The sequence below is a fragment of the Mustela nigripes genome, chromosome 4 (genome assembly GCF_022355385.1).
Source record: "Mustela nigripes isolate SB6536 chromosome 4, MUSNIG.SB6536, whole genome shotgun sequence".
In the NCBI taxonomy this organism is placed as follows: domain Eukaryota; kingdom Metazoa; phylum Chordata; class Mammalia; order Carnivora; family Mustelidae; genus Mustela; species Mustela nigripes.
Window position 1 is genome coordinate 74,136,783 of NC_081560.1, and position 13,510 is coordinate 74,150,292.

Consider the following 13,510-nt stretch of genomic DNA (forward strand, 5'->3'; position numbering starts at 1 on the left):
CCTTGTAGAAACCTTTTATATTGCTGAAGTGCATTAGCCATGATGTTTATTTCTACTCTTTGCTCGTAAAGGGTCTGAGGCTACAAAACAGAGAACTCTCAACTGCATTAGGAGCAACTCTTGTCTTCCCAGACTAATTTGTCCTTCCTTAAACGACGTCTCTACAGCAAGCAGCTTAGAAAATGTGAGCAAGAGCTCCCAAGGGACAAGTGAAATGCAACCCAGTAACAGGAAAGCTAATTTCCAATCTCATGAAGGGACTGGAAGATGAGCCCAGCTATCATCGCAAAACACACGGAGACAAAGAGACTCTCTTAACCCTGGCCTTGAATGCAAGGAACCAAGGTCCTTTTTGCACCCTCTCTCCAAGCCAGCCCTCCTGAAGCTACCATTCTCCTAGTCATTTGGGCTCCATTACCAAGAGCCAAAATTACTGTCTCTCACTTTCAGGGCCCAGGATAAAGTCTTTTCCTTTTTTTTTTTTTTTTTTTCCTTTTTTCCTTCTCAGGTCTCAGGGCTGCCATCCTAAAAGTTTATTTACCTCACCTTTCCTAGAGTACTTCAGCTGCCACCAGCTACCACCAGGCTGATTTTCTTGAATCTGAACTCTTTCCTACTTTCAACCTATTTAGTAAACTTGTGTCTGACTCCTACCTCAATCTCAAGATCCTCTATCATTTATAAATTCAAGCATCATAATGCAGCAGTTTCAAACATGGGAGTGATGGCCAGAAGATGGCTCTTCCAACTCTTGGCTTTTCTTTACTAGCTGCAGAATGCTTGAGAAAATTGTTTCTGTAATTCTTAGCTCCCTCAGCTGTAAAGTGAGAGAAATAATACTTATGTCTCCTTTTCTCCAAGAGCTGGTTGTTAGGAATAAGAAAAAAATGTAGGCCAAGTGTAGCGGATGGTGTCCATCACTCCATCTGTAACAAGCGGTAGTTGCTATTGTTGTATAATCTGGCTTCATTCTTTGCATGAAAATCACATCCTTTAACAGTGTTCAACGACCTGATAATAGTAATAGTAGCTAACATTTGTTGAATACCTCCTAGGTGTTGGGTCCTAGTAGAAGAGCTTTATATATGTAAATTCATTAATTCTCAAAATATCTTCAAATAAATACAAGAGTTACTTCCATTTTACTGATGATGGGAGTGAGGCACAGAAGGATCACATCACACTTAGGTTACACCAGTTAAGTCAGGGAGCTGGGACTCCATTCTAGTAAATCTGGCTCCACTACACTGGTTCCCTAATCCAATCTCTTGGCCATTCCCTCCCTTGAACCTGTGGGCTGCTGTTTCTCTTTCTTGAAATTTCTTCCCTTTCAACCTCTAGATTCCCATACTTATGGATTTTTCAAACCCCACTTTAAGTTTCCCCCATTCTAAAAACCCCTGCAAGTTTTCACTGCATTAATTTTTTTCCTGTACTTTAATAATCCTGTATTATATAACATTGTACTTAATTACAAACTGCATCATATTATTTTTAAAAATTTTATCATGCATGTTATTTTTTTTTCCTCTTAGTACCTTCTATTACCTCCCTAATAGCCTAGCCACAACTCCTTTGTCCTTCCTATGCACAGTACAGTACTGAGTACATTTCACTATGTTCTCAATGAATATGTACCAATTGTTACATAACAAAATTGTAGGCACAATATCACCTTGTCGGTCTAGGGCTGTATTATGCATTTTATATATGCTATCTTAGTTGAAATTGCATGTAATTATTCACATACAAAATTCCTCAATAAGTATTTAGTTATACTAAATTTATAACTAAATTTAGTTAGTTTGGGGTCTTAGTTTCACCTTAATGTTATCAAACTTGTATGGAAAGCAAGTTGAGTATCTCTCTGGATCCCCTACGCAAATCCAAGCTCAAACAGTTCCTGAGTCTTCCTCAGAAGAATGAAGACCTGTGACAAGTAAAAACAATTTCTCTGAAGTCTGAGAATACCAAGTTTGATCTCCAGAATGCTTAGATAGGTTCATTTTTTTTTTATTTAAGGCATTTTGAGAACTTATAATTTTCTAAGAAGACAATTTCCTTCAGAGTCATACATAAGTAGAGCTCTTACCACCAGGCAATTTCCTCTGACATTTTCTTAAAAATTTCCCATCTTTTCCCCTTCATCAGATGATGACTCCTTGCAGCTTTTGGTGGTGTGCTGGGTACTTCCTTCCCCCTCCTCTGTGATTACAGACTCAAACATGGCTAGGCAGTTATGAAGTCCACCCTTTAATCAACATTTGTCCATGTGAGGCGTAATTGGTCTTTTCAAGTTACTAGTGATGACGAGCTGCCTATGCAGGCTGGCAATATTTTATTACTTCTCAGTAATATCTGCCTTCTAAAACTGAAATAATTGAATGTTTGGACCATTTTGGCAGCCTTTCTGATTTTCAAATAAATTGTACTAAATATAAATCCATGTTTACTGAGAGACCTCCCACAGTGTTGAAGATATTATGATTATCTTTTAAATTAGAACAAAGTAGACTTACATATTGGGATTTTTAATCTAATTCTCTGTAAAAAGCAATGCATAAAGTCAATTTCAGGTCTATGTTCCCTCAAATCAAAGATCTTTACAGATAGGTGAACTTGCCTTTATCCTTTTTAAGGAGGGCAGACATGATTCCAAAGCCATACCACTTCTGGCTTCTGGACCGAGTTTGTAACAGTCCAAAGAAGGGGAACTTTATGAAATGTGTTCTTATGCTTCTATATAGAAAATATAAATGAGTCAGATTAAAAGTAGTTGATGTAACAGTTCTTTAAAACTATAGGCTTTATCAGAGTTCATACTTGGGCTCATAAAAGGATTTTATAATGCTTAATCCCTCCTTTCTGAAAATACAGGAAACTGGCATAACAAAATTTCTTTCATTTTTTTTCTACTAATAAAACACCCTATTTCCTAAGGGAAAAGACAAACTATTCATGAATGCTTTGGTGCCAAGCAGTGAGCTACACATTTTTCACAGATATTAACTAATTTTACCTTAGATAGTTCTGGAGACATTTTAAGCCTATTCCATGGGTTAGTGAAATAGGTGATTGTCTTCCCCTGTGACATCACTGGAATCACAATTTTTAATATCAGTTTTCCCCAAAGGGCCTTTAAAAAATAGATACATTTTCACTGTGAAATATCAGGTTCACTCAGTTGCTGTAGTTGTTGAACTAGGTCAGGGAAGCTCAGAAAGGGGCCTGTCTTCTCACTGCCCCATTCTACCTGCTTTATAGATGGAGATCTCCTGACCACTCCCCCAAAACTGGGATGAAAATCTCCTCAGGTTTCTCAGTTTTTCCCATTACTCTGGGGAAATAAATAAATATTCCTTTAGGATTTACTTAAAAAAGAGAGAGAGAGAAAGAAGGAATCTGCTTCTTTGTTATTAAAAATATTCAATGTTTAAAGTATCCGCCACCCTCTCAGCTTGGGCCAGTCCCAGTCTATAAACCTGTAGATGAAGATGCGTCTTCTCTGCGACTCATTTCACCTCCTTCCTCCCTCACAGTGTTATCGCTGACTCTCAAGGTCAGACGTGGTGAAGAGAAGATTCATGGAGAACAGCAAAGCCTGACACAGCTGGAGTAGTTAGAAGCTGATCTGAGCGTTCTTCATGGCAGGTGCCAAGTCTCTACTTTCTTCTCGGATACATTTGTGATTTTCTTAGAGATACTTTCTCTAAGTCTTCTGTATTACAGTCCCCTTGATGCAGCCACTGCCTCCTCTAGCCTAGCTGCTTTGTTCCACCTGGACTGCCGCCTCCTCTCCTGAGGCGCTTGCATTCAGGTCATCCTCCTGGGACATGTTCCTTTGGAATGGCAGATAGGCCACAGCTTTCTAACACAAGTCCCTCAGGCTTCTCCCAGGATAAAGGGCCCTTCAGCTGCCTTTCCAGTGAGATGCAACCTCACTCTCTTTACTCTATGGGCAGATACACCATTCCAGTATATCTTTTGCTTTTTGAGTTCTCTTGGTGACAATGAGATACCATGCCACCAGAACTGATTTTATAACATTTCAAGATATATGGTACTTAGTATATTTTATTTCTTCATACTTTATTAATATATCAAAAGATCAGAAATCTGAATTCCAAGATGCTTATGTTCTACTGAATGAAAAGGAAATTTCCAGTGTCCAGTCCATTGTATATGCTCTTCACATTGCCAACGCTCACCGTAAGCCCTTTGTTATAATTGCTGGAGATACTAATGAAGAATCTCTGAGAATGCTCATTTTGAATAGGCTGAAAGTTGGTCTTGAAGTTGTAGCAGTCAAAGCTCCAGATTTTGGTGACAACAGGACCAGCTTAAACATAGCTATTGCTACTGGTACACCAGTACAGTGGTTGGAGGAGGACTGATTCTAAATCTTGAAGATGTTCAGCCTTATGACTTAAGAAAAAGTTGGAGATGTCCTTGTGACTAAAGATGATGCCATGCTCTTAAAAGGAAAAGGTGACAAGGCTCAAACTGAAAAACATATTCAAGAAATCACTGAGCAGTTAGACATCACAATTAGCGGATATGAAAAGGAGAAGCTGAATGACTATCTGGCACATCTCTCAGATGAAGTAGCTGTGGGGCAGCAGTTAGTGGGGCAGGTGATTTGAATGAATGAAAAGAAAGACAGAGTTGGGAGATGCCCTCAGGGCTATGTGAGCTGCTATTAAAGAAGGCATTTTTCTGGGAGGGAGTTGAGCCCTGCTTTGGTGCATTTCAGCCTTGGATTCAATGAATCCAGCTAATGAAGATCCAAAAAATTGGTATAGCAATTATGAAGAGAACACTCAAAATTCCTGCAGTGACCATTGCTAAGAATGCAGGTGTTGAGGGATCAGTGATAGTTGAAAAAAATTATGTCAAGGTCCTCAGAAGCTGCTAATGACACTATGCTTGGAGATTTTGTGAATATGGTGGAAAAAGGAACCAGTGATCCAACTAAGACTGTAAGAACTGCTTTATTGGATGCTACCAGAGTGGGCTCTCTGTTAACTACTGCAGAAGTTGTAGCCACTAGAATTCCTAAAGAAGAGAAGGACCCTGGAACAGGTGGAATGGGAGGGGGGAAGGGGAGGTGTTATAGGATGTAGCAGGTTCTGATTTCTAGAAGAGTGTTTTACTATTATTAATGAACTATGAGAGGAAAGTCCAGGCAAAGTTTCTCAATAATAACATCAGAGAAGCCAGCTGAAGGAAATGACTGAAAAGGCCAGCTGGTGTTTAAGAAAATCACTACAGCCATGCGGCATGTAGGTGGCTCAGTCAGTTGAGCATCTGACTCTTGTTTCAGCTCAGGTTGTGATTTGGGGGCTATGGGATTGAGCTTCATGTCCAGCTCCACTCTCCATGAGGAGTCTGCTTGAAATTCTCTTTCTCCTTCTCCCTCTGCCCCTCCCCATTGCTCATGGACACTGCCACCCCCCCCCAAAATAAATAAATATTTTTTTTAAAAAAAAAGGAAAGAAAATCACTGCTCTGTCACCGACCTGTTAAGTAACCACGAGGAAGTTAATCTCTCTTTACCTGCTATCCTAATCTGTGAAAGGGGGTACTAATAAGTACTAGTATTTAACCTCACCAAATAATATGGGAGTTTAATAAATATAACTGTCTTATCACAGTTCCTAGCATATGATAGGCACTCAAAAAGTGTTAATTGTCACTTACTTAAGAGTCTGGTACCTACTATATTATTCTCTGCCTTGGAGACCTCAAGGCCAATTGGAAAGAAATGTTTCTAATCTGTTCCTGAGAAGATACTGTTACATTTGTTTTCTTGAAGATAGCACATTTATTTTCATTCTCCCCCTGCTTCCCAGATGATTTGTGGCAGTTTTTAATAAATAGTAAATATGCAATAACAACATCAAAATAAGGATAAAGGCCATAATGTCATGTATCTCAATAAGCTAGATAATTATAACAGCAATGTCAACCAATGGAGTTTTCTAAAATTGAGTATTTAACTTCAGACATAATGGAAGCCATAATGACCAAAGAAAATATGACACTCATCTAACAAAGTAATAGCACTTTGTTGAGTTACCTGAACTTCTTAAAGTTTTGAATATGTAGGAGAGTCTTTTTCTATAATGCTTCATGTATAAAGGAAGGAGCACTAAGGATAAAATAATAGCCTTTAAAAAGTAATTTTTGAGACTACTGTCTTGAATATATGTGGGGATTAATATTCTAATATTAATGAAACCAAGGGTTCTCAAACTTCAGCACATAAAAAAAATCAGCTAGAGATTAAATGCAGGTTCCTAGGTCAGCCCCTGGAAGTAGCCGGGGTACAGAGTGACCAAGAATCAGCTGTAGTTTCTTGCAAGGAGGGCTCAGACCACACCCAGAAACACTCAGACAAATGTGGGCAGAGTTTCTCTCACTTGGCACCAACCACTCAAGAACCACAGATAAGACATGGTTATGAAGTTCTATTTGAGTGCACCAGGCTCTCTTTGGAAGGATCAGATACCATGCGTATAGGCTCTCCTGTTAGTTTCAGAATGAAATGGGAACTGTTTAAAGATGCATCAAATGCAAAGACAACAATTTAGTTATTTAGAATAGAAAATACAGATAATGAGAAAATATCTTTAATTACAAAATGCTAATGTCCATTAGAAAAATATAAACAAAGTACAGAAGAGAGGGAGCATTAATGTATTCCACAAGAGAGAAGGGATGGTCAATATACATATGAAAAAATGTTTGACCTCATTATTAATAAAATAAATTCAGACTGAAATAAGGAAACATCACTTTTTATCTAACAGACTGGGAAAGAACAAAAGATTTCTGCTAACACTTTCATAATGACAGGAAGATGGGCAAAAGGACATTTCTGTACACTTAGTTGGAGAGAAAACTGCTACATTTTCTTTTTTTTTAAATTTTATTTATTTATTTGACAGAGAGAGATACTGCTACATTTTCTTAAAGGAGATCTAGAAATATGTTTAAAATTTTATAAGTGCTAAATTTTGACAAAGCTTAACATTTACACATCTAAGGGCTTGAACCTGAAAAAATAATTGTCTACTGTACAAAAATGTTAGTTTAGCAATGTACATCAAAGTACTTTTTATCCTAGGAAAAAATATTAAAGATCTTAAATGCGCAACAATTGGAAATGGTTAAAAATTATAATATTCACACTGGGTGTTGCATGCAACTAATGAATCATTGAACACTATTTAAAAAACTAATGATGTACTATATGTTGACTAACTGAACATAATAAAAAATTTAAAAATTTAAAAAATCTTAAAAATTATAATATTCATTATAATCCAATACAAGGAAAATACTAAATATTAAATGTGTGATTATGATGTCCACAAAAACACCCATGAAAATATTTAAGTGCCAAAACATTATGAAAAATCATGCATAGTATGATGAATTTTTCTAAAGAAAGAATGATTGTATGTGGTAGCAAAAATCCTGAGGGTTCCACATCACAGGAGTAAACTACAAATACTTTTAGATAAAGTAAAAATACATTTCAGATGATTTTTGTTTTATCTTTAACTTCTAATAGCCTGAATTGACCAACGGAAAGTACAATTAGATCTTTTTCTTTAAAATATGTTAATTATATTTAAAAATATGTGATTTGATCACATAAAATATGTGATTTATATGAACCTCAAAATATATTATTCAGTAGCATACCACTATGGCTTTTTCCTGGCACCAAAAAGAATGGCATCTTAGCTAGGTTTACATTTCCTTCTCTGAACTACTTCCTTAGATATCTAGCTGTTGTAGAAATATCTGGGAGTTGTATAAAAATAAAAATTGAGTGCAAAGACACATTCTGACCTGTACTTTTAAAAGTACTATAGAACTTTCCCCAGAAAGAAACATTCTGATCATTGAGACACTTTCAGTATTTTTCCTTCAGTGCCTCAGAGATGTTCACTCAAAATAACTCTACCTTGAACAATACCATAACTTGGGGGGGAAGAACTGTTTTGGGAATTGTGCTCTTCCAATGTTGTGAGGAGAAAAATAGTCCAAAAAAATAAACCCAAGACAAAACAAAAAAACAAAAAACAAAACTCAATTGTTTTACTCTCATAGTTTCTTGAAGAGTTCATTTCTGAATTTTTAAAGAGCTCCTGAAAATCAGTATCAAAATTTGTTTATCTCTGCTAGTAGTGTTTTCCCAAAATGAATAAAGCTCTGAAGTAAACACTTGCCTTGACACAATTTGTATTTGAGCCAGAGAATGTATTGTCTTTGGTTAACTTATAAGCTGCTCTATTTTTCAGAATCCATCAGGTACAGTTGGGACCTAAGATCATTATCATTATTGAAGCTCCTTGTCTTTATAGACTATTTTGCAACTTACAAAACATTTTCATACACAATGCATTACCTTCATTTTTATTTTCTGACATCCTTGTGAGGTAGGCAGAACAGGTAGCATTTTCTTCATAGAAATGTGAGTTACAAAAGTAAAGCTATTTATGTAAGATCTATGTACCATGTCACTATCTCAGTATACTAGTGGTGCCTTACTGACCTAAAGGTCTTCATGGGGGATCACATGGTATATCATTTACAGAAGAGAAGAAGATCTAGTAATCTTGGTAAGTAAAAAAAATCCATGAACTTCGAAACTGTAGAAGGAGATGAAAAACTGAGCCTCTATGTGTTCTAAAAACTAGAGGATCCCCAAAAGGAAATCAAACTTATTATTTTAAGAAGTAAAAGCCTTTAAATTCTAACAATGAGATATAAAATTTTGATTCTTCTTTTATAATAACTAATGATATACTCTTGACTGATATTCTTGTTTCTAGACATGAATAAGTTCCAAAACTTATTTACAAAATGAGTAGAGATTATTAATTAAGCAGAAGTTCAGCAATCTGTGTAGGGATTACTTTGTATATTAACTAGAGATTGGTTTCAATCCAAAACTAGCATTGCCTGAACCTCTAAGAAGCTTCAAGAGCATCTAATCGAATATTCCCCATAGGATATTTTATGACCATGGAACCATCAAGAAGTTCCTCTTGAAAAGAGATTTAGAGTCGAATATTTTTAGAAAATCCAGTATATGACACTACCCTTTTAGATTCTCATAAGGAAAACTGGTATATTGTAGACTACATATAAAGAAGCTTATGCAGCATGCTCTGTCCCAACTGTTTCAATTCCTTCTCATAAAATCTATTTTCTTAAATAATACCTGTTAAAATTTCATGGACCCAGAATACCAATATGTTATGTGAGTCCTTTTAGCCAAGAAACAAACCAATTTTGAAACAATAATCAGAGAAAAATATGTGCTGTAAAAATACATTTTGGTCTCTCATAAGCATTGTATGATACTCATTTTAAATCATCTTATTGGAATTTCAGCATAGTGCTCTAAAATTACCAGTTGCAGTTACTTGGGAACAAAGGAAGAATACACATATACTGATTGTTGTCATTTACTGACTCTGTTTTTTAGCAAATATATCAAGACCTAGAGACATGCACTGTAGGAAAAATAGGTATCACTCATTATTCTAGAAATAACAAAAATTTAGTCTTAAATCATTCAAAAAACAGTGTGCTCAATTTTTAAATTTTATTTTGTAATAAAAAAAATTAAACTAAAACCTATGGCCAGGTTTCTTCTCCCCTTAATGAAACACTTGTGAATACTTGGTAATAACCACTATTGATTAGCTAAGACCATTAAGATTTTTTTTTAATAAGACTGAGAAAAAACAGAGATTTACCTTAGTAGAAATAGGTTTCTTTGAACTAAAGGATTAAGGGGAATGACAAAAACAAGAGGTTTAGAAGTCAATGCAAGTACAACTTCTTTTGGTAATTTCTATTTCTCTATATATAAAATTGTGGTTCATGAGTTTGAATGTATATACAAATATCATACATATATATTCACATCAATATGTACATCTGTATGATGCAGTAGAGTATATTCATATGGCCATTTCATGAAATTGATTACTTCTGTTTACAATGATTTTATTAGTATACCATTAAGTTCCAAACATCTATTTAGCTCTTCTCCTTGGTGCTATTCACAGATGTGACAGCCAGCTCATCACCAGAATCAGCCTGCTGTTAGACAGCCCCTAAGCCTAAGAGATTAAGAAGAAAGCCAAGTAGTTTCCCTGACATCTGTCATATTGACAGGCCAAAATTAAGTACAGCTGAAAAGAATGAGGCAATCTTGTCTCTAGAGTTTTCTTCTTGAGAAGAGTGAAGGTCAATCATGATGCCAAGTATTGATCATGGGAGTATATTTATTAAATTAATAATAATTTATTAAATTATATATATATATAAAATACTACCCAACTAGTCCTGGAATTCCCTACAAATGTGGACCAAGTGGGGAAGGGGGCTTAAATGAAAACAAGTCTTTCTGGGTTGAGATCACTCCTCACATTTTTTTCAAGGACCTTGAAATTATCAAAACCCAGAAAACTGTACTTCAGAATTACCATCCAGATCCCTTTGTGCATTTGGTCCTAAATAAAAACACAAATCTCTACTGACCTTTGCCTATAGACTGCGCTGTAAAATTATAATCACTGATTTTTGAGATAGGCCGATGGAGCTTCATTATTTTCTTTTTATCTAACCTTACACAAATGGCTTATTCTCACTAAGGTTCAGTCTTCTCAACTATAAATGAGGGACCACTGTCTTTCACAGAGTTTTTATGTGGTTAAAGGTTATATATATGAAGTGCTTACCACAATTACTGATTTATAGCAAGTGCTTCATAGTGACTAATATTACTGTATTACTGGCATTTGAGTCTACCTGTTGCCCCTGCAGAGCTCTAGGAAAACATCTCTCACTCCTGTTACTTTGCTATGTGGTTCACCTGTGGTTCATCAGTATCCTTCCCCTCAAGTCTTCCAACCAAAATTCCTTTCCTATGTCCTCATCACCATGGCCAACCAGAGTTAATTTATAGCTATATTGGGAAGGTGTCTCCTTATTTCTGGGGATGCTTGGATACCTGGCTTTGACTGTTTAAGAGAAAAACAACAGTGGGACTTGTGATGTACTATTTAACTCCCAGAACCAATGTGTTTACTGATGCTTTTCACCCAGCATAACCTGTTAAAGAGCCTGGCTTGACTGGTGGTAAGAGGTCACCCGGCTGGTAACTTCTACCTTAGCTCTCCCCAACCCAAGATCTGCTGTACTTCATAATGGCAAATTGTAGGTGTTAAATGAACACTATCTCTCATTATCATCACAGTTATCTTTCACTTTTTGTGTGCTTTGTTCCTAACAAACTTATCTTTTAAGTGCAGATAAAATGTCTTAGTCATCTTACTATCCTCTATTTCAAGCATGTGCTTAACACAAAGCAAGACCTTTCATCTACTTTTTACACTGAACTGAATAGAGCATGAAGAGTTTTGGGTATCAATTTCTAAGAGATCAAACATCTGCAATTATCTAAGCATTAGAATAATTTACTTGCTGTAGTAATACATCTTCTTAAGTGCTCTGTAGTCTTGAACATGTAACTGACATGCATACACTTCATCTTAATTGCTGGTCCTCTTGCCCCTACCCCTAACTCGCAACTAAGTTATTCAAAATCATAGTAAAACTCTCTCTCTTCTTCTCTTCTTTCCCTTCTTTCTTCCACAGATATTTAGTTAGTGATTACTCACAAGCACTGAACTGAGTCCAGGGGGCTCAGAATTGAATATTTCCAGTATCTTCTAGAGTTTATATTCTCTTGAGCACAGGAGACAAGCAAATCTACCTCTCACACTACTGTGAATAGTGTGAACACAGTATACACCGGATGCTATAGGAGCACAGAGGTGGGTCAGGGATGACTCCTGTAGACGTTGGGTGGCTAGGACCAGAGCAGATTTTGTGTAAGAGATATTGCAATGGAATGAAGAATGGCTGAGAGACAAATAGGACCATGGAATACTATTCCAGGAAAGTAGAATGTGACACAAAATGTAATGCTTTGGAGTTGACTAGAGATGTAAGACAAAGCCAAGGTACAAGAATGGGAATTTTCATAAGGGTCAGACACAGGTTTGCTCAGGTTTATGATGAATTGCCAGTAATATAGAAAAATGGATAACAGTTGATGGGACATGTTCCCTGAGGGGGTAGGAGAACCTGCCATCCAAACCACACTAATCATGATAAAGCCTGATGGGTGGGGTAAAGAAACTTTATATCCCACCACCCACATGGAAGCGATTAGATGAGAGCTATAGAAGTATTAATGGATTCCTGGAGCAGAGGCAAACCCAGGGCAGCCCAGTGGGAATAACTGTTCCCACGATGGCAATAAGGGGTGCATTGTCTAAAGAGAATTTTTATATAATAACGATAGCTACTAAAAGTCAGTCTGATTTTTATGAGTTTCTTGCACTGTCAATTCTAACCAATGTTAGTAATAAAGAAGTTCTCCTCAATAAAACTTTGACCCAAAGTTTCAAATCAATGCTGCCCAACAAAATGTTATGAAATGATGTCCATTTTCTATATCCGTGTTATTGAACACTGGAGTCATTAGCTACCTGTGGCTACTCAGAATTGTAAATGTGGTTAATGTGACTAAGGAACTAAAATTTTATTCTTTAACTTTAATAAATTTAAATTTAATATAAATAACTGTGTGGCCAGTGGACATCACAGTTCTAAAAACTACTATGGTTACTGCTGTTTCAATGACATAAATAAATAAATATACATCTATTTAACAGATAATAAAATAATTTAGGATATATTTAATATGTAATATTAATATATTAAATACAAACTTATAATTAATATATAATAAATGTATTAAAATTTTTATAATAAAATATTTTATACATATGCATATATATATCATTTTAGTTAGCATTTTATTACTTACATTTTAATAAACACTATGGTGCATGGAAGTTAATTCAGACAATTCCTAGTTCTACCCAAACACATAGAGACCCAGGCATGTACTATCTGTTTTGCAAATAAGTTCATAGCAGTTTAGGATCATTAAAGTTTGTTCCTAAGCAATTCATGTCTCTGTGGCACTATCTAGATCTGAATTCAAACAGCAATTTATAAAAAGACATCAATAGCATAATGACTATAGAAATAAAGGATGAGAAGTTGATTTACTTTAATTTTATCTTTGTATACTTTTTGGAGTCTATGTATGAAAACTTTAGACATTTGCGGAAGACTGGAGAAAGAACATGTGGGGTTATAATCCACTATGATGATAGATCAATATGCAATTCTTTTTTTTAACATAAAAACACATTAATATAATTCAAAAATAAAATATATTACTCTTTGACTAAAACATTTATTTCTTTATCATATACATTTATGTAAAAGTTCAATAACAATTCTTAACTGCATTACTTTTCTGGCCATTTTCATCATTTGTTTCATCTCATGATTATTACTAAAAATAATTCTGTAATGAAGAGGAAACTGTTTAAAA

At 35.5% G+C, this 13,510-nt stretch overlaps 1 protein-coding gene and 1 pseudogene across 1 annotated transcript in view; one reads left to right on the forward strand and one right to left on the reverse strand.

Annotated features, from left to right (window-relative positions):
- Positions 1–13,510, reverse strand: part of ZNF804B (zinc finger protein 804B) — a 512,984-nt gene that overhangs the window by 163,528 nt on the left and 335,946 nt on the right. The gene's annotated exons all lie outside the window — the stretch shown is intronic.
- LOC132015345 (60 kDa heat shock protein, mitochondrial-like) lies at positions 4,011–5,123 on the forward strand (annotated as a pseudogene).